General features: G+C 39.0%; 1 pseudogene; it reads right to left on the reverse strand.

The window, feature by feature from the left end:
* Positions 1-2,363: 2,363 nt before the first annotated feature.
* LOC146002959 (26S proteasome non-ATPase regulatory subunit 11 pseudogene) lies at positions 2,364-3,838 on the reverse strand (annotated as a pseudogene).
* Positions 3,839-25,432: the final 21,594 nt, after the last annotated feature.

The following is a 25,432-nucleotide window of genomic DNA, read 5'->3' on the forward strand; positions in this document are numbered from 1 at the left end:
CATCATGAACCAATACAGTGCAACTATGCATAATGAATTTTTAGTACATAATAATATTGAAAAAATGAAATTCAAGTTCGACATACCAACAATTATTATCTAGTGAAGTACCACATGAACCATTTTTACATAAACAATGTACCTACATAACATTATTATTTATTATCAACCCATGAAGCACCATTCAGAACTTCATTCTCAACCTGAGAGCATCATTTCTATATTAATCTTTATTTAGCCAAAAAATATATTAATAATAATTTTCTACATGTAGATGAAAGATCTAAATATCCCATTAGGAATTGATCCATTCATCTGGCAACATCGGCTAAAAAGACAAAAATGTAAGTCCCTGTATTGAGAAGCAATGATCCTCAGATTTACGGAGTACCGAATATAAGATTTCTTACATCGCAAATGAATTCATGCAAGAAATGTATAAATTATGATGTTTGCACAAAAATTAGAAATCATAACTAACTGTTGTTCCTGAACTCGCAGCGTCACGGCTCAAATTTCCTATTCTGCCCTTTGTGAACACATTTTGGACCCATAATGCATTCTAGCATTTTAAAGGAACCAACTATTTGACTTAAGCTTAGATCAACACGTGAATCTCTTTGCTCCTTGTCAAGTTCATTCCTATTTGATCCTACGATTCAACTCTTGGAATCTTTTTGCTCTTGTAAATATTTTTCAAACCAAAGCTAAATCTTAGCATTCAAAATTATTATGCACATGCAATCACATTATATTATACATTTTTTGCACTCTAAACAAAGAATATTTGTTATATTAAATTTTTCCACCGTTCAACACAACTAAGGATCAAGAAATATGAATGAGGACCAATGTCGGATCATGAAGATTAACTTAAGGCAAACTCTACAGAGGAATACTTCATACCTGAACTAATGTTTCAGACTCAAGGAAAGAAGCATGAAAAGTGAGAAAATTTTGACATTGACATCCGACAAAAGAAAATATATGCACAAAGTACCGTGACTCTCAGTACCACCTTTAACCAACATCCTAAGAGAAGAACTCAACCAACCAACCCTCATGGGTATGGTTGTCAAATGAAGCAGTATCTTTTGTCCTTCAAACCAACAAAATAAACAACATGTTAGCATAAGCCATTTCATGCCAATATTAATATATGAATAATTAAAAAAAGTAAAGAACTGAGGTCTTATAAACCACCCTTGACACTCAGTCTATAAGAAACTCTCAACCAACCAACCCTTAGAGTTACTTTACTCTGTGGATGGTAAGTATAGATTAAATTATCCTGCAACAATATTTCAGAATGTATAGCAAATCAATATTTGTTAAAATTAAAAAGCTTTGAAAGTCAGATGGGTATACTATCATAATAAGTTGTCAGCTTACATGTGGTCAAATGTTAACATGTGTGCCCAAATTACCGCACCTTTATTGCTAACAGTGTATTCCAGCAGAAGAATCAGTCTGCTGAACAAAGTGAATAAATATGCATGAACCCCTTTATTAATATTCTACTACTCCACCTAGACAACAGGTTACCATCGGGTGTGAGTGTTCTAACTACTCCCCTACCATCACAGTGCAATCTGAGGTAAAGGATATTAAATTCCAAATAATTATATTGAACCTTTTAAGGCTTGAAGCTCCAAGACTTTTTTGTGTTGGGATGAAACCTGTCTTTGGTTTCTTCAACATCCCCTTCTAACACTTTGAAGTCACCATGTTTATCCTTCACATGATATCGGAAGCATGTGAACCTGTCCTTAGGCCACAATGTTTAACTTTATGTTCACACAGAACAAAGTAAAGTGTAAATCTTTCCTTTAAACAAAGAATCTTTGATAATATTTTTTCAACTTTAAGGTTTGCATTTGTGATTTATTTATTTCAGCATTGAAACAGAACTATATTCATGGCACAACATGTCAAGCTATGTAACCACTGACCTTACTCCATCGACAATACCCAAACTAAAACATATACTGATACTGTGATAGTGAAAGTATTCAAGATAACTCTTCGTATCAGATGTTACATGTACACAATAAAGTTATTTTGCTAAACTGTATGTTTCAAATTCACATACTAATAAAACTATGTATGTTTCATAACATACTTTTTCCAAATATATGCAACCACATAAGAATGTTACAACACTCATAGTTCATATTACTGTAATTCTAAACTTAATCATAAATGATAAGCATTATAAGTATGTAACAATCTTTACCGATCAAGTAATTTTCAGTCACATATCTGCTATAATATAGTAAGACATGTCTGCAAACTGCAACAATGCCTTTGAAAAGATACATTACAGGTAAGTAATCAAATGATTAAAATGTAAGTCTACGACATTACAACTTTGAAGTTAACTTTATCTTCATGACATCATCGTGACATCTTCTGCGTACATGTGTACGATGCATGATCAAGTATGCTATCACAGTCAAAGTACAAATATGTGAGGAGTATGCATGGAATGCTTCTAGACAAAATTTTCTCCTCCATAATTTCAAACATCGCTGCCTGAATGTTCTTTTACGAACATGTTTAGGATGGGTTGTTACTTTCCTCCTTGCACCTGGACAATTGGTGAAAACAGTCTTATTAATGTGTTTCAATTTAAGTTTGGTACCTTTCCTAATTCTATCCTTCAACTGGACATTTGGAACACTTCGGGGAAACAACCCTTCACCTTGGTCTACAATACCGTGAAACTTATAGTCCAAAATCATTTGTGAAAATTTCGTTACTTGGTTCACAGATAGCTTAATGCATTTTGTAACACAATCCACCTGAACACGAGAATAAGGTTTGATGATTCGACAAATGTTTTGTTCCAACATTGTGTCATAAAGGCTGTCTAAATGTGCTCGAACAATTGGGTCATTTTCCAATTCTTCTTTAAACTTACCCACAGCCTCCTGAAAGTCTGCCAGAGATCTTTTATGACTTGTTTGAGCAACACACTTCATAGCTTCAATTGCACTTCTGGCATACTTCAGAGCCAGTTTCTCGCTTATGATCTTTTGCACATCTTTTGGCGTGTTCAACATTATTTTGGACAGCAGCATGTACTTCAATGCAGTAAAGGCCTTTGAGCTTTCCACACTATCATAGCCTTCAAATGCTTCACAGAAGTAAGAGTATGCTGTTTTGAAGTCTCTCTCGCTAGCAGCATGAAGAATGCCTGACTGCATATCAAGCGATGCTTGCAGTTTTGGAGGGCAATATATTGAATTAGCTGTAGTCCGAGCTGAGGTAAGTGCTGCACGTGCTTTCGGAAGATTACTCAAGGCATGGTAAGTTTTACTTTCTAGAAGTTGAACCTCTAGCAATAAATTCTTGTCATGTAACTTATTCAGTTCTCTTAATAAGGTCGATTCCAAGTGAAGAGCTTCAGTAAACATTCCAGTGTCAAAATACAAAGCTATTAGGCAGGCTTCCAAATACTGCCGGAGGATAGTATTTTTTTCTTTTTTTTGCACACTCGATGCACTCCTTGCACAACTGAACTTTACTGCCAATGCTGGCTTCCAGATCCAAGAACATGTCAACCAAAGCACAAACCAATTTTGCTGCCTTCGCCTTACTAATGGTGCAGAGGAAGAGTCTCGTCTGTTTAATAAGTTCAGCCAGTTTTTTTTGCTTTGCCATCTCTCTCGTAAGTCTCTCCTAGTTTCAAGATACTTTGTTCTTTGAGACGAATTGCATCTTCTTCACTTTCAATTTCCTGTTCTTGCAGAAACCTGGACAGATCATCTATTTTGTCCAACTTATTCGAGACTGATGTTGACTGGGCTCGTACCACACATATAACTGCCGTCATTTTTGTCTTTTCGCCCACCTCGAGTTCATCTTTGAACTCTTCTCTAAGCTCTGTTCAAGTAGTTTTGATTTCACTTCTGAATACTCTGACTTCTGAGATACTAGTTTTAATAATATCATTCAGCTCTATGAATTGAGCATTAGTCTTGTCCTGATTAGCTTTGAGATCCTCCTGATTAGCTTTGAGATCTGTTTGGCCATCCTTGATAGCATTGAGAGCAGCCATAACATCTGCCAAGCAGAAATCCCCCTTTGGATCTGACATATTTAAAAATATAAACACCTAATCTCAGAAACAAGAACAAGATGCAAAACAATACAAAGATTATTATAAGCTTGAACCTTTTCAACTAATCACCTGACGTCTCATAATCTTATATATATATGACGATGGAACGTGATGAAAAGAGAAGAAAGTGAGACTAAATATCGAAGAGACAATTCAGTCTAATCTCTCTCAGCTAATCATTCACCTTGATAAATGTCCTCGGTTAAATATGAAGTCTTGATTGGCACATCATTTTATGTATATACCTGTCAAAAATTCAAATCTATGTTATAGCTCAGTAGGAAGCTAAGGATATATGTTGAAAAGGAATACCAGCTTACATATGCTGATGAATAGTGTTCATATAATATAAAATAAATATTTTTATAATTATTATATAACTATAACTAGAAATAACAAAAGTTACAAGAGCGTCAAATTATGCATTTGTTTACAAGAACATTTATATGAAGAAAATATTTATTTATTATCTCCTTGTGAGGTAGAGTAACTCTTTTTCTTAATATTTTGTCATGTATCAGTTCTACATCTGAGTAAACTCAATATGTCAATTTCTTCAACCAGGTTTACAAGATGACTTCCATTCTTCGATTTTTAAAACTCCACATATGGTTAATTCACATTCAAAATCTAGAAGATATTTCTCTCACTTTGTCTTATTTCTCAAAACATTTATTTGAGGTAATGCATTATTCATGTACTAGCTTGATAATGCAGATGCAAGCAGATAATTTCCTGCTTCCATTTTTTTAAACTTGGCACTTTTCACAAGTTCCAAACTTTTTTAAAGATTATGCCATTATGAAAGCATTTTCAAGCTTCTGTTATCAACTAAATGTCTCTATATAGTATAAACAAACTATTAAAGATTAACTTGTAAAGTATAATCTTTCAAAATATCCAGATTTACACAAATATCACTCCTTCACCAATAGCCACATTTTTACTTATCTTCCTTCCATCATCAGATTCCTCTAAAGTCACAGACAACTAGTATTAGAGCAACTAGTTCAAGCCAGATTTTTTTAGTATGAGTTATCTTCAATTGTTTTTGTTTTATATTTTTGTCCATAAGTGCTGAACAGTTTGAATGTTTGTGTAGTAAATGTACATATTTGCTCTGTTACAGCTATTTTACTATGTATATCACAATATACTTATCTAATGATTACAATTACCATTTTTTGAATGTTGATACAAAATACCAAGTATGACATCATATTGTACATTGAAAAATTATAAAGAGTTGCCCTTTGTGTATAAACTTTGATGCCAATGCAAATGTACATAATTTCAATAAATTAAATTATAAATTTGAATGTATCATATCTTGTCTGAAAGAACACATATGATTTAAAATATTTGTTTTTTCATTTTGTCAGTCAAAAATAACTTATGAATATGAATTCAAAATATTGCACAATTTGATAATTTTGTCATTATATACAAATCGGCATTTTTAAACATCATATTTAATAAAATTAGTTTAAATAGTAATTTCGGACATTTAATTGCATTATACGAATAAATTTTGAGTAATCATATGACTAAATTATTATAGATACTGCACAAATGTGGAACTTTGAACTTAGCCTAACCATTTTCATATGTTGTTATGACAATGTATTATTTTTATTGTCATAATATATATATATAACATAGCATAATCATGAAGCACAAGTTTGTCGTGTACCAAGTTCCATACTCGAATCTGAAAACTCTGGGTGCCCTCGATGGATTACTAATCAAAATTGCTTGTCCAAACTCATGGAATGAAATTATTACTCAGCACTCCTCAATTGAAAAATTGCAGCGTTCGAGAAAAAATCTCACACAAAAGGTTTCATATTCAGCATTCCAGCAATTCTATCGGCTTTGGGAGTCGTTGGAAGTTGAGCAGGTGGTAGTGCTGCCATACCAAAAACTGTAATCGACGCGAAAAAGGACAAAGCGCAATTGAAAGAACAGAAACGTCACAACCTAGAAATGGATAAAAAAGTTAAAAGCGTAGAGAGAAAACAATCAACAATTTGAGCAAGATTTAAAAAAAAAGAAGAACCACTCAGTAAACACGCCATTTAATATCTTATTGAACAGTCGTCAATCTAACACTTAAGAGTAGTTTTCATGTCAGATTCTTTACCCTCTACAGCTAAAAGAATAGAGCGTATAGTCAGCAACTTGAACAATTACGAACATCCAGGCACACATTGGATATGTTATCAAAAACATTCAAATAACGCTTTCGTTTTCGATTCTTTCGGAGGTGTTCCACCATCGGGTTTAGTCAAAAGTTTCCAATCTCTACTACAAACGACGAAAGAATCCAGGGTTTCGAGGACGTCAATTGCGGTCATCTTTGCATTTCAATATTCGCCTTTTTGTCTCGAATAAATACCCCATCAAATCAAGATTTTCAGAAAGCATTGTGGAACCTGAAACATCATGGAAGTGTTCAATCTCACAAGCAAAACTTCGGTCTTGAATCTCACGTTGCACGACGATATCGTCTATCCTAAATCTATCGCTCTTCGTGCTTTTTACAGCATGTGCCTGATTCCAAATGTGACCGAACACACCACCACCATCAAGATCGGAAACGAAAAAATCAGCATCATGACGGGACAGTACAATTTATCCACTTTGCGAGACAAAAATACCAAAACGAGTACTTTCAAAATTCCGTGACCCACAGAGTTGAGTTGGTGTCCGCAACAGAAACCGTGGACCTGGGTACGATCGGACAGCTTTTAGGTTTCGAGAACAACATCAAACTCGAACCAGGCATAAAGCTTTTCGGTGCCAAAATCCCTATATTCCTGATCATCGAGACTTTGAACGTGCACTGCAACGTGGCAGATGGCATGATCATAAAAGCAGACAATATTAGCAGTCACAGACAAACGGGAATCATCGCGACGTTCAAACCAAATTCAGAATCCATGGGACCGATCACCTTAACGCCCTCGACACATATCTAATTTCCAGTGCGCCGCAACAGAATCGACCATATTGAATTAGTAGTGACCAACGAAAAAGGAGAAGTTGTAGTCTTCGCAGGAGCCACGTCAACGGCCATCATTGAGATCAACATATAAATAACCAATCTTGGTGCAAATCGAAAGTTACGAATTTCAATCTTTCCCTTCCAACCGTCGCACATTCCCAATCTCAACGAACCGAACCGTGAAATTGAAGTCACAAAACACGGAAAGATCATTGAGAGAGTTGATCATCCCCTTCCACGGTAGGGGGAACATTGAAACTATCGAAAACAGATGTCACTTACTACCAGGTAGGGGGATTCGAAGCGGGAACAAAAATCTTGACAAAAATCACACGGTACTGTTTCCCATGCGTCTACGTCCGGGTTTATTTTTAGACTATAAGGAGAAAGCAGATATGAGAATCACTTTTCGCAGAGACTCGAACTACAACAATGTTTTGATGCGATACAGTAACTTGAACGCCGACTGCAAGCCATCCGAAGCCGCAAAATGCATCATTCAGAGCATGGACTTGAGAATGTATGAGGAAGAATGTGAAACCAACCAAGACCTCAAGTACAAAGCGGAAATCTTTAAAAATCCACAAATATCCAATAAGTTTTACAGTTACGAATTCGTGTAGATACCCGCTTCGGGCAACCATTTTGAATTCGATGGCACGACGAAGTTCAACAACATACAGTTAAACATGCCAGAATTTGTGATTGTGCTTTTTCGGACCGGAGGAGATAACAACCAGGAAAAAGATTCCAGCATGTTCGACAACGTTAGGAAGCATACAAGACATACAAAGGGTAACATGGACTTGTACTTCCTAGGTACACTCCAAGCGATTTAAAAGCACACAGATATTCGTCATCAACACGTCAAAAAGAAAACAGACTGTGGTCATCGATCGCACAAACATCAAAATAGTGTGTGAATTTCACGATCGCCCTCCCTGTCGATACCGTTTGCAGCGTTATCCTGGTGGCAGAGGATTAATTCGTGCAGGATGTTAAAAATTAGAGGGTCACGGAACAGTTCTGAAGTCAAGAAGTTTCAAAATTAAGAACGGGTATCACCATTATAGAAATCATACACATTCGCAAAAAAAAAATCAAAAATTCAGAATATTAAAAAAAAAATGACGTACTGAAAAAAAGAGTTGCCAGAAAATTCCAATATCTGAGTTTTTGTTCTGTCGTTGCCTATCATAAATTCTCGACCCTTCCGAAAAAGTTTAGAAAATCAAATATGGCGACCGGAAGTGGACGTATCTCTTACACGGTAAGAGATATCGCAAAACTCAAAAAGTGTCCCCCGTTGATCGCCCTGTCACATTTGGCAACATAGAGTGAGCGTAAAAAATTGGTGTTTCTAAGGTCAAGGTGTGGGCCAGTTGCCATTTTTTTATCACTCGTAACTTTCGAAGGGATGATCGTAGAGAGATGGGTGTTTTTTGCGTTAGCATAGTCTCGATATCTTCTTTCCTACCTGATGTAATCGGGTTTCCGAAATTCAAAATCTCGACCGGAATTCAATGTATCTCGAAAACGGTTACACTTGGTCAAAACCTGTTTTCGAATTAACAAGGACATGCATACGTTTTGGTCAACTGTTTATCATGTAGGTTAGCTTAGCAATTAAAAGGTCGTAAAAACAAAAAAGTAGGTCAAAGTAGGTGTCCAGCTCCTACCGTTTTATACTACTACATTAAGTAGAAGCAGACTTTTCCACGTACGTACATACCTCAGTCCGTAAAAGATCCTAAAAAAATGTCCTCGTGACAGGTTACACCTGGAGTGTATACCACCTGCATGTTATCTAACTCGTAAAAGATCGTAAAAAAAGTGAATAGGTTAAGTTATACACATAAGATCGTGACATACATATAAAGGATGAGATGGAAAAAACAGAGTTGCGGTAAAAACTGTACTGAACATCCTTTCTTCTTTATTACATTTCTGTCTCATTTTCTTCAGTTTCAATCAGTGTAGCGAAAGACACAAAGTATTAACTGAAAACGCTTGTTCCTCAAAGCAGTACTGAAGAGCTCCTGGTCAGGTCTTTGTGCGTTCTGCAAATCTGATACAATACAAAATCACTTAGACACTTTTCGTGTGTTATGTAAACACGAGAAAACACACACACACACACACACACACACACACACACACACATATATATATATATATATATATATATGAAAATTATTCAGAAACAGCATGGACTTACTGATTCAGAATACGTCTTCAAATGCGATATTTCAAAACTTTGCTTTTCCCGATTTTGTTGTATTGTTAACATATTATTTATGGAATCACGTCATTGTGAGTCGTCAGCATTTCATGGATTTTCTCAAAAATAGGCTGTAATTCTTTTAAAGAATGTAAGTCATATAACCGGCCAGCAAGCAGTTTTGTTAAGTGTCTTAGAGTACTACTACAGGATAAATAATATTTATATTGCTGAAAATTTTCCGCAATTCATAATAACATACAAAACGATTGTAAAGAATTATACTTTTGAAATTTCTTGCAAAAGGGTGAAGATTTGGGATGGTATGATGTCAATAACAAGAGTAATTGCCGATAAATTATATAAATATGAGGAGATGGAAATTTAAGAATGTTAATATTGATGACTGGCACGAGATTATTAACAGAAAAAAAATAATCCACAATATCTCAAATAGTTAATAGTGGTTGGGCGAGCGTTGAGCCAACCTTTCTAAAAATGGTTGGTCAAACGTAAGAACATACCTTTGGGCAATTGTAATTTTGCCCGTGGTTCCAACATTGGCCCAACGTGTGCTTCCACGTTGGTCCAATGTAATGAACACTAAATTACAGACAGGTTTCTTTTCTGATAGATATATAAATCCTTGTGAAGCCAAAAATAAACTTCGGAACTCAAACCCCTTCAATTGGAAACAAGGATGTGGAACAACAAAAAATTAAATTACAGCAACAGTCTTCCATCGTCGAAACCAACTTGAGCGAGCTACAGGGCATCATTCAAAACATGAGAACAGACCTGCAGATTAAATCTCTGAGTTCTACGAATTTGCTGACGTGGACATGGCCATCACAATTTTGCTTGAGAAATCTATCAAAGAAGTAACATAAAACCAAATTGCTTCGAAATACCTCTCTGAATTGAATACAGAATTACAAACTGTCGCGGATGTCATCAACAACTTACTCTTGTCTTGCGAATTGAAAACGGTCAGCAAGAGTGTAGCCATAATAAAATTGCATCTCAAAACTTAAGATGACATCTCTCGAGTGCAAGCTGCAGTGGGCAAAATCGGGACTGCATTTCCAGTCACCAACAAGATTTTACGATTCTTCACATTTTGATCGAGGTCTTCCAAAATCAAAGATCTGCCTGACCAGTATTCTTAAAACATTTAACACCGTCCAGCAGCTGATGAGGGCCCTGGAAAATCTAAACTTTGACACCAATCTCTATCACTTTCACCATGTCGTTGTTCAGATACAGAATGTACCTTGCAGAAGGCTACCCCTATGCAGGATAACATGGTAGAATTCTAAGATTTTGGCATCGCGAATGAAAGGGCACATGTTCCTTTACATATAGTGCTATATAATTATACTTTCCTTGCACATTTTCTATCTTGTTTTAAAATCATTTGAAAATATGAGTAACAAATTAAATATAAAATATATCATTGAATGTATTTATGTCTATTTATCAATATGTGCATCTTCAAGTTTGAATAGTAACATAATGCATTGGAACTCTGCAGACTTTAGCGAGAGTGGAATGTGTGAAAGCAGTTCAAACGGCATCTAACTTCGCAGTTCTTGCACATTCTGGTAATGTTTTTGTGGCACTTAGCACATGTTATTTGTGTTTCATTATTTACGATGAAATGAATTTGTCTATCAAGTCGGATATCGTCACACTTTTTGGACCTGGTCCAGGAGATACTCTAGTAGGTTTGGAAAAGTTAATCAAGTTCATTCCTTCAGATTTCCCCTGAGGCGTTAGGCGATATAATTGCCATGCATTATTTACTGAAACATTCAGAGGTAATGGAATAAGTTGCTAATACAACTTTTTCATGCGCATGTGGAATCTATGATGCTACATTTTAATCTAGTCTGTCTACACCTCCCATGTAACATTTGTTGGAATTTTAACCTCACAGTGTTATCTCTCTTTGAAACTATATCGCCTGCCTTTCCAATTGACGCTAGGCCAGTAATTGAGGAAGCTATTTTGACAATATTATTGTCATGATATCTAACCAACGTAATACCAGTGATTGTGTCAGTTGTTTGGAAAAAATATCTACGTGGTTTCTTTTTCATTGATATTTGATTTTCAAGTGGAGCATCTTTAACTCGACTTGATTTTATTGTTCCTGTGCAGAAATGACCTGATTGTTTCAATTCTTCTATCAAGAGGTGTGAAATAATTATCTAGGTAAATGCTAAATTGTTTCGTTTTGGAAAACTTCTTATTTATAACAACTGTTCCTCCAACAAATAGATTGGGATTTGTGTTCCCTGTTCCAGATCTTTGGTAAGGTTAGGCTTGAAAAAGGAACCAAGTTTGTTGCAAAGACATCATACCTTATAGGCAAGAAGAATTGGTTTGCCATGTAAGTGTTACTTGGCGCCATTTCGACCATAGTATGACACCATTGCTTCATCCACACATAAATTAGCATCTTGGGGAAAGAACTAACTCTAACCACCTTTTATTCAACATTGTCCAAAGAGTACGTACTTGGGCGAACTTATCTCATGGATCCAAATTTCCATTATCACACACATGTAAATACTTAAGGATATTTTCAAATCTCTTCCTGGACATAGCTTTAGAAACTGCTTCATTGTGTGTATCTAGTGACGCTTCCCAGTACATTCTATATGTATTGACAGTACAATATCCACTAAACAATAAAATTCCCAAGAATACTTGAACTTCGTTGCAGTAAATTTTGTATTTGGTATTTCCCTTTGGAAGAGCATAATTGTTGCAACTATCTACAATAAATTTCACAACTTCTTCATCAAACATTTTTTTCGGAAAGTTAAATTGGAGTATAATCATTTTTCAACCAAGCTGATCGATCCCAAGTGAGTTCAGGAGCTGGAGGTTTGTCTGTACTTTTCCATTTCCTGTAGCGTGCAGGGATTTTGGCTTTCTTGAAAGCTGAAGCTCTTTCACACTTATCGGGTTTAGAAGGATCAATGTTGTGCTGCATGGTCTTTTGGTTCGTCATGTTGTGCACTAAATCTACTATACCTTTGTTCTGATCAATGGTTTGCGCACGGAGTTCTGCACATGCTCGTAACTGGTTGCAGCTTAGGTGATTCATGTCTGGATTCAGGTCATCATCTTCACTCTCTGCATCGGAAAGCAGATGGTTCTCTGGTGGCTTGAGGTAAAAATCTGCATCTAGTAACTTCTCCTCTTCTTCTAGATTGCTGACAATGTCATCCAATGTTAGTCTGTTACGAAAATTGGAACACACGCTTTTAGTCACTGGGAAATAGTGACTGTTAATAAAAAATACTATCTTTATCCAACACATCCGGGACATACTCTTGCATACTAAAACTTATAACAAGTAACTAATACTTCACATTTATTGCAACAGTCCGATACATTCCTACAGCCAAAATAGTAGGCATTAAGTCAATGTAAGTCAATGTACCCGGTAGTTCCCAATGGCCAAGATCTGGGGTTAAACTATGTTTCTTTTTGTGCTATACGAAAGCAAGATGGCGAGTATATACACGCTTGCTTATCGGATCACCACGTTTTCTTCACACGTTCCCTGGAGAAACTAATCGCAAAAGCGGCTTCATTTTTCGCAGCCGATCAGCGTAGGAGCTAGTGTCCCAGTTAATATAGATCAATGGTGGGATCCATTAGTATTACCGTGCAAATTATCCATGAACATGTTCGTGCATATGTTGACCTAATGAGAGCTTCAAGAATAAAAGGAAACTGAAAGCAAGCTGTTGACAACTTCTGCAGCAGCATACATAAGATTCCATTGCTTAAAAACACGCAGGATGTTAAAGAAAAATTCATGAAAATCGTAATAAACAATTACACGGTAATCATCATGTATCCCGCTCTACACAAAGCATTGTAAACTAGTACACAAAACACTGAAACACTATACAAACAAACGAAATAAAAGCAACTGACAAAAACTGACGTACGTTTCGCAAAGTTGTAATGGGAGAGCGATGTTACCCCTACAACGTTTACTTTGCAACTGAAGTTGTTGACACTCGTAGTGCCTCACACTCCCGTACACGATTGGTGGGTAGATAGAGCTATGATGGAAAAGGTTGGCCAGCCGCCAGCACACTTTCCAGTATTCCCGAGCAGAAAAGTCCATCTTAAATTGAAAATAATAAAGAGCTAACTCCGGATAAGTATGACTCATGCTAGCCTTAAATGTCTCAATTTTCTCATTGTTCTGCCACTTTTGTCAAAGTCGATAATCATAATAATAAAAATAATTCCTTTATTTAGCGGGTGAGGTTCAGTCGTACTTAGGCTGCTATACCACCTAATAAGGATGAGTGTTGGTAATGAAAATCATGAAGGGATACTCACATTGAACAACCAGAACAACCATTCTCAGGTGCTGTGCTAATTCAAAGGTACAGGTTCGACTTGTATTATTAATGTAAGTGTAGACTCAACCAGTCATTGAAAATTAATACTAATATTTTTAGGAAGAAACATTTTTGGCTGCACATGGGAGTCGAAATTTGTTCCGTGCGTGAAGGTCCTTGACAATTTCGTTACGCAACTAAGCTCAGCCTTGTTTTCATCCAATTATTGTTGGTTTTCTGAAATCCGATTCTGTTAACAACAATGGCCTCGCTGTCATGATTTTGCAGTGATTTTACTTCTAAGTTCCAGAGTTTGGAAATGTTTCATGTTTGAATGTGGTATTTAAAAATGTCCACAGTGAACAGACTGAGATAAGAAATACTTCATACTTCGTAAGTAAGTTGATTTTTATTTATTTATTTATTTAATAGAAGATTCCATATACAGCGTTAGCCATTTTACATTTGAACGATTTTATAGAACATAGGGACAAAAATAATAACATAATAGTACAAAAATAATAACGTACAAAAATTACATGTGGTTAAGAGACTTACATACATTTAGTTACCTTTCTTCTAAAGCGGTCCAGATTTTCAAAAATTTCTATTTGGCTTCCTAGATTATGGAACGGAGAGCGCTGAATGAGGCACAATCTAGGATTCTGTGAAGCAAAAGGTTGAGTGCTTCTTGTTGAGCGGGCAGGCAAATGAAAGTGAATTTTGTGAAGAAGGCGGTCACTTCTGATGTTACCATTCACTATTTTATGTAGAAATATATGATCAGCCAGTCTATGTCTCTCTTGAGGAGTTTGGATATTTAACATTTGCAGGAGGATGGACTTTTGCAAGTGTTTTGTGGATGGAATTCGGTGTCGAACAATAGCCAGGAAGAAATTTATAACGGAATTTAGTCTCTCTGAATTTGAGGGTTATGCCATGGACCAGATCGGAGAACAGTATTCAATTTTAGGTGACACAAGAGATTTGCAAAAGGTGCTGAGGGCAGTCAAGTTGTCGCTTCTTGTCGCTCTTGCTCTTATTTGAAGTAATGAAATTTGTTAATCTTACTCTTTCGAAGATGTTGCAAACACACAGAAAATATTGTATGTTGTGTAAGATGATGCATGACGCAACAATTTTATTTTTATTTTTTAACCTGAGCTGAGATTCATTCATGGCGTCACCTTCCTGTTGTATTACTAGAATGCTAGAATGAGCATAGCGTCGGTAACCGCTTGGAATGTTAAACATATATTCATGCTTGAGTAGTATAGTAATGTGCCTTTGATGACAACCCTGATTTTTTGACCTCTAAGAAAACCGCACCAAAACCTCAAAAACTCACTTTCTCTCCACGTTCCGAGCCTCATTTATTGCGCTGACGATGTTTCACGGCGCAGAAAAGCCGTGATGAGTAAATTCACTTTCTCATCCTTGAAGGATGAATGCGCCTTATCGTAATTTTCCAAGTCCGGGACCAATGTTTATATATATCGTGACCTTTGTAAACCTCTCGCGAACGATGTGCCACACACACACACACATATGCGCACGTGCCTGTATTGTGGCGCAAGCAAACAAACAAAATAATAATAATTTTTTTTTAGGATTCCTGGCCCCTATAACCTCGCCAGGGTGCGTGGTGCCCAACCAAAAAAATAAAGGTTCTAACGGCTGCGGTTATAGATAACCACACCTCTATAGAGTTTCACGTGTTTGTTTGTTTTTTCTCTCAAACTTCCATGAAACTCTACAGAGGACCTCCATAATGCATGCAACGTGTACTAACGACTCTAGTGTTATTTGATGTTGTAATTTTGGATATAGAGTTTTATTGTGAGATACATAAAAAAATTATGTTTATTAATAATATTATCTTGATGAAGATGGAGAATATGTGTGTGTTACAAATAAAGTTGCATGCTTTTTTTTCTAGTGTGTGTATGTGTATGTGTTTTTTTTATGTTTGACAGCATCTGAAACGATCAAAAAAATGAAATTTATTGTTAATTTTCTCACGTAAAAACAACAAAATTTGGTACAAATTCTGATTGTCTCGTGCTAAAGTGCAAAAACTGATGAAAAAAAGACATTGTAACTGATAACTGATGAAATTGACATTGTAACTGATCTGAACTAGTGAAATTCGTATTGTGCCCTTGTAACTGATTGTCCTAGTACAAAATTTTTATTGTAACTGATTGTGCAAGAAAACATGTTAAACCTGTTAAAACTGCTCTGTGACCCTCTCGTTCTTCACGTCGTACGCGAAGGACTTCTCTGTAATGAGGATGACGCTCCACACGGTATCATCGGGCAAGGCTTCGTGGAACTCGCAGACGACCTTGATGTTGGTGCGATCGTTGACCACGACCTGCTTCCGCTTCGTGGTGTTGATGACGGACATGGGTCTGTGGGTTTTGAATTCGCTGGGCGTGTAGTACATGTACACGCTTCCCTCTGTTACCCTCTTGTAAGCAGAGTACGCTTCGTAAAGTTTGAGGTAATCATCTTTGGTCATGTCGAGGTTGTAATTCTCGCGCGGGAATACTTCATTCCTCCCATTCTTGAGATAAACGTTCTTGATCTTGCAGTCTTCGAACTTGCTGGAATCTTTTTCCTGATTCTTATCGCGTCCGGTCTGAAAGAGCACAACGACGAAATCTGGCATGTCGAACTGTATGTTGTTGAATTGCGTCGTCACGTCGAATTCCATGTGACTTCCCGACGCTAACTTCTGCACGCACTGGTAACCGTGAAAGTGAATCGGCACCTGTGGACTCTTCAAGATCTCCGCTTTGTACTTGAGGGCGTAGTTCGTTTCGTATTCCACGATCGGCATTCTCAATTCCATGCTCCGGATGACGCACTTGGCTGCTTCGGGTAATGTGTTGGGCAGCGGCGTGATACCGTCCGGACCCAAAGTAGCGTATCGCATCAGTGCGTCGTTGTCGTTGGCCGCTCTTCGAAATGTGATCCTCAATCCTCCCTTCCACATGATCTCATTGTAGTCCGAGAAGAATCCCAGCAGCAGACGCATGGGAAAGAGCACCGTGTGACTTCTCGTCGATATTTTGGTCCCCGCTTCGAATCCCCCCGCCTGATAGTATGCCGCGTCCGTTTTGGATAATTTCAATGTTCCCACTGACGTCGACGTGATGCCTGGATAATCTATCCTGTCGATGACGGTACCGTGTTTCCTCACCTCCAAATGCGAGAACAGGTGAGGCACGAAGTTGTCCACGAGTATCAAATTGGCTGCTGCTGGGGGAAACGCGTCTCCGCTTTCCTTCTTCACCACGTCGAATTGAAGGTAGAGGTCCGCTCTGTGAGGATGAACGAACCCGTCGCCTACGTCCACGTCGTATTCGATCTCCCGGTTCGCTTCGTTCAAATTGGCGAACGTGCGACGGTTCGGAGGAAAAGATTGCAATTCGTAACTTTCGATTTGCTCCATTTTTTTTCACTATGTGTGTTATTTATTATACGTTGATCTCCACGACGGCCGTCGTCGTGGCACCTGCGAAATCCACTACCTCTCCTTTCTCGTTCGTCACCACCAACTCTATGTTGTCTATGCGGTTGTGACATACTGGAAAATAGATCGGCGAAGAGGGTGTGTAGATGATCGGTTCCATGAATTCGGAACTGGGTTTGAACGTGGCGATGATTCCCGTCTGCTTGTGACTTCCCAGCAACCCGTCCGAGGATTTCGTGATCATGCCTTCGGCCACGTTGCAGTGAACGTTGAGAGTTTCGATGGCCAAGAATTTAGGAATGTTTGCTCCCGTGTGCTTGATGCCAGCTTCGAGTTTTGTGTTGTTCTCGAAACCTAAAAGTTCTCCCATGGTGCCCAGGTCCACGGTCTCCGTCGCCGACACGATTTCCACTCTGTGCGTGACCGAATTTTGAGAAAGGTACGTGCCTTTGGGTAATTGAGCTTCCAAAGTAGAAAGATTTTATTGGCCTGGCGTGACGACGATATGTTCGCCGCTTCCGACGATAATTTTGTTGTTGTGCTGCGTGACGTTAGGTATGAGGTACATGCTGTAGAATGCACGCAGAGCTATGGATTTAGGATAGACGATGTCGTCGTGCAGCGTGAGTTTCAAGATCGAAGATACGCTCGTGATTTCTGGAAATCTTCGATCGTAGGCTTATTTATTTTAGAGAGAAACGCGAGCACGGAGAGGCAGAGATGATCGCAGTTCACGTCTCCGAAATCTTGAATGCGTTCGTCGTTGTAGTATATAGGATTGCTCGTTTTCAGATAATGGACTAAATTTGTAGGTGGAACACCTCCGAAAGAATCGAAAACGAATGCTTTATCATTTTTGTTGTAACATATCCAATGCGTGCCTGGATTTTCTTGACTGTCCAAGTTGACTACTCCGCATTCTCTTCTTTTAACGGTTGAAGGTAATGAGTCGGACATGAAAACTCCTCTGAAGTTTTTGATTTGCAATGGTTTGATCAGAGATTCAATGTCTCGGTTGGTGAGTGCTGTTTCTTTTTTTTAAACTTTTTCATCACGCCCACCCCCTTCCCCCTTTCTTCTCCATGGCCAGGTTGTGACGTTTCTGTTCTTCCAATTCAGCCTTGTTCTTCTTCGAGTCGATGACGGTTTTCGCGATGGCGGCGCTACCCCCAGCCAAACTTCCAACGGCCCCCAATGCTGCCAGGATGCTGAATATGAAACTTCCGATCTTTTGCTGTTTCCGCGAACGCTGCAACCTTTTCAATTGTGGAGTGCTGAGAAGTAATTTCATTCCATGTCCTTTCGGCAAGCAAGAACGTTCCTTCTCGCGTTGTTTCTTGGTGAGTAACCCATCGAGGGCACCCAGCGTTTTCACATTCGAATATGGTATCTGGTACACGACACCCTTGGGCTTCATGGTTTTTTTACAATATGTTATTTATATATATGTTCTGAGATTTTTTTTGTTTCCCTCTCTCGTGTAATTTTTTTTCAAGGTATGTCATTTTACATATACTTCGCGCAGCCGTTACACAAATTCTATTACGTGCTTTGTTTTCTTACCAAGAAGTTCCTTTGTCCCCTTGTACACGATTTGTGTTTTGTTCTCGATTAAAATAGATAGCTTCTCGTCGGATAACATGTTAGCGTATCGATCTGGTAAAAATAGACTGTATTGTCCGTTGAGCAACAGACGCACTTTGGGACCATACTGGGTAGAAACAATTGAACCGGAAGTTATCGTGTAAGGTTTGTCGACTTCCAATTCCTGAATTTTTACATATTCGACTGACAAATTTAGCATTTGTTTTAATGCTTGGAGATCACTTATTTTTTTTCACTCATATCGAAGAGAAATTTCAGGGTGTTAGAGAAATTTAATTTTTTTTCACAATGTGTGTTATTTATATATACCGAAGATTATTTTTTTTCACGATGTGTGTTATTTATATATCAAGTTTTGACACGTATATATATTATTATTTTTTTAACAGAGGAAGAAAGTTCGTGCTTCGGAAAACGCGATGATGTGCGTGATGATTTCTTCGGTCTCCTGTTTAGACTTGCGCCAATCATCCGTGTATCGTCTTCTCCCCTGCCTCGCCTCGTGTAATTCATCCAACCTATCGTTTAATTTTTCCCCTGCTGCCGAAAGAAGAGTGTCGAGATCACCGCACATCATGCCACTGATCTCCCGAAGATGATCCTTGACAGCCATTTCACAAGGGATATGAAATTCCGGCGTCGTTTTTGCTATGATCAAAAGTTTCCCTACATCTCCTTTTACTGCATGTTTGAATATTTTACATAGCAGTTCGTGCGGTAAGTCGGTTATACAAGACATGTTGTTGTTATTATTATTTTTTTTTACTGTATGTTATTTATACACCCCATCCAAATTTTTGTTTCGTGTTCATGGCGATGGTGGTGCCCAGTGCTACAACTCTTTCTCTCAACGATGCGTCCCTGCTGACGAATCTTTCGAAAGCTGCGTGCTTTAACTTTCTGTCTGCTTCGTGACGTGCATCCAGATCGGTGCGCGTGTTGTTGTAAGCGATGTCGTGATCTTTGCATGCAGCGTCCAACGGATTCACACCCTTGTCTCCTCTCTCCAATCTTTTCTCGAGTTTGGTACCCGGTCCGCAGTACTGGTAGCCAGGTAAATGCATCCCGAAAGGTAACTTGTTGATGATGTCGTTCACGAGTCCCTTTCCTTCGGCCACGTTCCAGAATCTCGGAGGCAGCGTGTTGATGATTTTAATGAGGTAACCTATGCTCTTGTCGTCGTTCACGATGAAGTTGGAAAGTTTCGTGCTGATCATGTCCACGATGCCAACCTTCTCGTTGTAAAAATTACGATTGCCTGCATTCTCTTCGCAGGCTATCACCAACAATCGGTCCACGAGCTTCCTCACGTCGTCCACCCAAACAAATTCTTTGGGTATCGTTTGTAGCGTTTGACGCCGCTTCCACTCTTCACCTCGTTCCAAATAGGTTTGATGAGATTCCTGTACTTCTCGCCGCTACTCGATTTCACCCTATTCTGCGAGGTGTACATGGCATCCGTCATGATTAGAATTTCCCTGTAACTCTGGTAATCTTCGTCGGTGTAATCTTTCGGCTGTTTTTTGGCAACAAGTTCCCACAGTCCCACCGTACCCGGATACCTGGTCCAACTATTCTTATCGCCTAAATTAACTTTAATGTCGTTGCCTTCGAAGGTCAACTTCGATTTCCCAATCTTCCAAACCACACCGCCTTCGTTGGTTTCCATGCTCGGATACAATCCGAACACTTGATCCTTGTCGAACTTCCCCGTGCTCAGGTAGTCTCGTGCCAAAGGTCCCAACTCGATCTCATCCGAAGACGACGACGTGCTACCTATGGCTCGACGTCGTGCCGGTACGTCCTTCAGTTCGAACGGCGTCGAAGGAATGCTCGAAATGGGCGTGGGTACAGCGTAACTTTTAGCTGCAAGTGGAACGAGTTCGTTGATCAAATTTTTATTTTGTTCCGTTACACTTTTAATTTCTTTACCTAGACCGCTGATGGCATCGATCACAGGTTGATCCTGACGTTTCTTCTCTTCGTAGAATCCGCGATTCTCGGATTTCCAACCTTTGAATCGCTTCACTAGATATTCCCGCAACTTGAGATTGTCCTCTTCTTGAAATTGACGTTTTGACATTTTTCTATATACGTTGAAACGTTTCTGAAACGTCGAATTCTCAGCCTATACGTTCGGTTCTCGTAGTTTTCTTGCTGTCACCCGCTTGAGACTATCCACTTTTTCTAACACTCACTTTTTGTTGTAATGGTTATTTTATATATGCTTGTCAGACGTTTGAAAAAAAACGTTTTTTTTTAAATTTTATTTTTTAGATTCTCACGACCTTTGATTTTTTTGTTTTTTTCTTCTTGTTGCAAATCTGAAATTGTCCTCTTGTTAGCCTTTGAGACGTCTAGATAAAGGTTTATTTAATTTCTATATTTTCCATGGTTTGCTTTTAGAGTCATGTCAATGGTCACGAATCCGAAATCACCACTGTTCCAACAGTGGGAGCAGAATTTAGAAAATAGATTGTAATTCATGTCAGCCCCTACGTAATCATCATGTGCGTGTTTTAAATTGGTGTGGTTTTGTCGAAACAAACATATGAAATTAGCGTTGTCGCGTAGCAGTTGTTTCGGAACCTTGGAAAAAGTTTGTGCCAGGTAGAAACAATCTAATCCTTTGTGACGTCCTCGAGTGAAAAAATTACGAATCTCGTTTTGATTTTCCAAGATCATGTCGTCGAACACCACAACGGAATTCTCGAGACAATCGTCCAGTGGAATGATTTCAGATGCGAAAGTTGCAATGCCCAGTCCCTCGTGCAATTTCATAAGTTGCTGGTATTTCGCTTGTTCGAGACTTTTCGAAAATACGTAGAGGTGTCTGTTTTCCCAGTCTAACCAATTGGGTGCGAGGATAAAATTATCAATGAGCAGTGTCGTCTTTCCGCACCCCGAAGGTCCTACGATCAGACATCGTATGCTATCGGGGAGCAATTCGCCGTTTCTTTTCTTCGTTCGATTTTCCGAATCAGGTAAACGTTTCACAACATTCCACGTACTCATAGAATCACTTTGATCGAATCGATCCAACTCGTTCCCGGAAGTCCCAGCCATTTCACCAAAAGTTTGTCACCTCTCTTACGCAAAACTTTTTCGATAAGGTACGTGTCGGGGTATTTAGTTTTAGAGTTCCTCCTCGTAGAAGCGCCCCAATAAAATTTCACCGCCACTGTCCTTTATTATATACGTGTGACGGTTCCCGGGTAAAACTCGAACCACGGTAAAAAGTTCCGTGCTCCAGTTTCGTGTGAAACCCCTGTCGAACGTTCGCTTCAATTTAGTGATCCTCACCTGGTCTCCAATTTTGTATTTAAATTTTTTTGTCGTGGGTGTGTACTTTGGACAGAAAACGCTAGAAATTAAACGTTGCTCGTCGGACTTTGTAACGTCAGCTGGCTTCATGCCTATCGTTCTGTGCACCGTGTGATTATAGTCGTTAACGAGTTCCGGAAGAATGGTGACCCACTTGTAGCTTCCCTGAAGCGTAAAGCGTGACCACATGCGCGATTTCAGAGTGCGATTAAATCTTTCCACGATGCTGGCCTTGACGTCACTGAAGGTCGAGTAATGTTGAACGTCGTGTTTCCGAATAAACTTTTGGAATACGGCATTGTAAAATTCCTTCCCCTTGTCCTTGTTCAGAAACCGAGGTCGTCTGCCGCCGCTTTCGCGAAAAATTAATTTGAATCCTTCCGTGACGCATGTTCCTTTTTCGCCTTCAAAAGTAGAGCCCATGCGAATTTCGAAAATGTGTCTATGACGGTGAGGAGGTACTTGTTGCCCTTGTTCAATTTATGTACATTTTTCAACTTGCCGCTACTCATCTCCACGAGGTCACTTTCCCAGAGGTCGTCGATTCCCTTTTTTACCACCTCCAAACGTTCGTAGTTGCGGCGTGCAGGTTTATGCAATTCTTGGACGATGGCATGCCTTGACATTTTTTTTGTAGAGATTACGTTTGAAGAGAAGCACGAGCGTGATGGGATTCAACGAAGGTGGCACCTCGCTCGTGTTTTGAATGATCAGCTTATCGCCGGCACTCACGTCGAAAACGGTAAGATCTTCGTCTTCGTGTATTTCATATATGTTGCGCGTTTCGTCAGACGAATGTTTCCTGCTTTCTGGACACCACGATTCGATATCGACGTCATGGTGGGAACGCTAGCTTTTCTGCCGTGAGACCAGTACGAAAATTCGTTTAACTGAATCGTGCCATCGAGGAGAAACTTGCAGTACGGATGATAAGGATGCAACATGTACAGTTTGTTACCTTCGACGAACGTGGAGATTCTCTGTTGATTGGGTACGCTGTTGATTTCGATGGCTTGCAAGGTGAACAATTTGGCGAATTTAGTGTCGACGCCGAGCAGATTACTGTGAACGTGTCCAAGTTTATTTTCAATGGGCAGCAAATGCTCGACTATGGTTTCCGTTACGGCAGAAAATGACGGTTTGATTTTCACTTCCACGTTCAACTGCTTGTAGTTTACGTTCAGTTCTTGCAACTTGGCACCGAAAGAGGCCAGCGTCGATTCCTGCGTGGATTCCAGCACTCCAACTTGATCTCTGATGTTGACGACAATGTTCTGAAGGTTCTCAACTTGATTCAATTTCGAGCTTTTCTCGGTAAGATCGTTCACGATGCTTCGCATCTCGGTAAACTGCGTGTGAAGATCCGCGATGCTCTGCGAAGTGGGCAAGGTCGACACCAGCGAAGCAAGTTCGTCTCGAATCTGTTCCACGTTTGCCGTTTCCGTTTCTAGTCGTTTCAGCATTCGAGATATGTTCATTTTCAAAGCGTGTAATTCTTTGGAGGTGGGGAGATTGACCACCCTACTCTCGAGATCGCTCAATGAACTTTTGATGTCGCTCGAATCGGATAGTGCCGTCACCGCCGTTTTCAATTTTTCCAAATCTTCGCTCGAAGGCACACTCGTCCGTAACGATTCCAAGTCACCCTGTATGTTGTCCAGTACGTGATGAAAATGAGCAAGATTGTATTCGACGTTCAGATTTTCTAAATATTCGATCTTCTGCTGAACCGTGCTTAACGTGTCCTGAATGCTCGTCAACGCGCTCGCTTGAACGTGAATATTTTTAATTTCTTCGTTGATCAACTCCAGAGACGCCTGAAGCGTAGCGATGGTGGTTTGAATGAGTTCGAAATCTTGATAGGCCTCCAATTGAATTTTTATGTTCGCAACGCTTTTACCGATGACCTGCAGTTCGTCTGACGATGGTAGGTTCGTCAAGGTATCTTCCAAAGTCTGCAACTTGGATTTAATTTCTTCCAACGTGCCGGTGAATTCTTCTTGTAATTTGGAAACGACGACATGCAAGCGTTCTGCATCGATATCGTTCACGACGGTTTGAAGTTCAGAGAAATTATTTTCGATTGCGGAAGTTCGTTCTTCGATGTCGAGTTTCAATTTTTCCAAATCTTCATTTTTCGATTGAAATTGCTGTAATTTGGCCAAATAATTTTGAAGCGAATCCACGCTCAACTGTATATTTTGAACGTTGTCGTAAGAAGGTACGTCAACATAATTTTTTATGAGTGTTTTCAGTTCGGAATCAATTTTCAGAATGGGGTCGAGACATTGCGTTTGGAGCGTAGCGATCTCCGACTCTAAACTTTTGTTTAAGGTCTCCTGCAAAGCGATGAAACCGCTCCTCAACTTTTTGACTCGAATATCCAACATGAGAATCTCTTCTGCGTGGTCTACACGCTTGGTGTTGCCGAAAATGTCGTTAGGCATTTTTGTTAACGGATATTTATAACAGGATAGACGATTCGTAATTCTACGAAGAGAGGAATGAGTTTGTCGTAATCTCCGAGGAGTTCCACGTATAGACAATCTCCTGCAGAAACATCGTACTACATATTAGAAAGTACCTTGTCGTGCTTCATTCGAAAAATGTTCTTGCCGCTAGAAATTTTAGTATTTCGCCCTTCGTTCTCCGGATTCACGGTGATTTGAAGTTTCCCGTCGATCGGAATTTCGTAAAAATGTAAATTGTTATTAAAGACGTAAAACATGTTGCCCACATCGTCATCCAATTTCGTCCAAATACTGTTGAGGTGAACGATCAACAGACCGTTGAGTTTGGATAACATGGAAGGTAAGATGTTATTGGAATTTGGTGGTGTACAGTCTCCATGGTGGTTTGTGTTCGGAAGCCAAAGAGATTCATTGTCCTTGTTAGTTATTTAAATTTTCTATATGGTGTGCCCTCCTTGTAGATCGAATGAAGAAAAGAGAAGATTTTCCTCTGCAGCGATGCAATTCAAAAGGCTCGAACATGTAATTATGTCATTTGATCATGATGAAGAAGAAAAAAGTAAGAGTTGAATTTAATGAGCCTCGTTTAGAGCGAGCTTAACGACATAATAACAACTTCCAACTTTTCATCGCCCGAGGGCTCCTCTTTTCCTCCGTATGTTTTTGAAGAATGGCAAAAGACACAGCGGACTTCATGGCTATGCGGTTACAGTTAACGCACGTCACATTTATCGCTTCCATTGCAGTGGCCCCACTCTCTCGTGTGGATTTGACAATCGAGAACACGTAACTTGTTGTCTCTGGCATCCAGTGCTACT

Source organism: Lepisma saccharinum, chromosome 19 (genome assembly GCF_977018435.1).
Source record: "Lepisma saccharinum chromosome 19, izLepSacc3.1, whole genome shotgun sequence".
NCBI classification, from domain to species: domain Eukaryota; kingdom Metazoa; phylum Arthropoda; class Insecta; order Zygentoma; family Lepismatidae; genus Lepisma; species Lepisma saccharinum.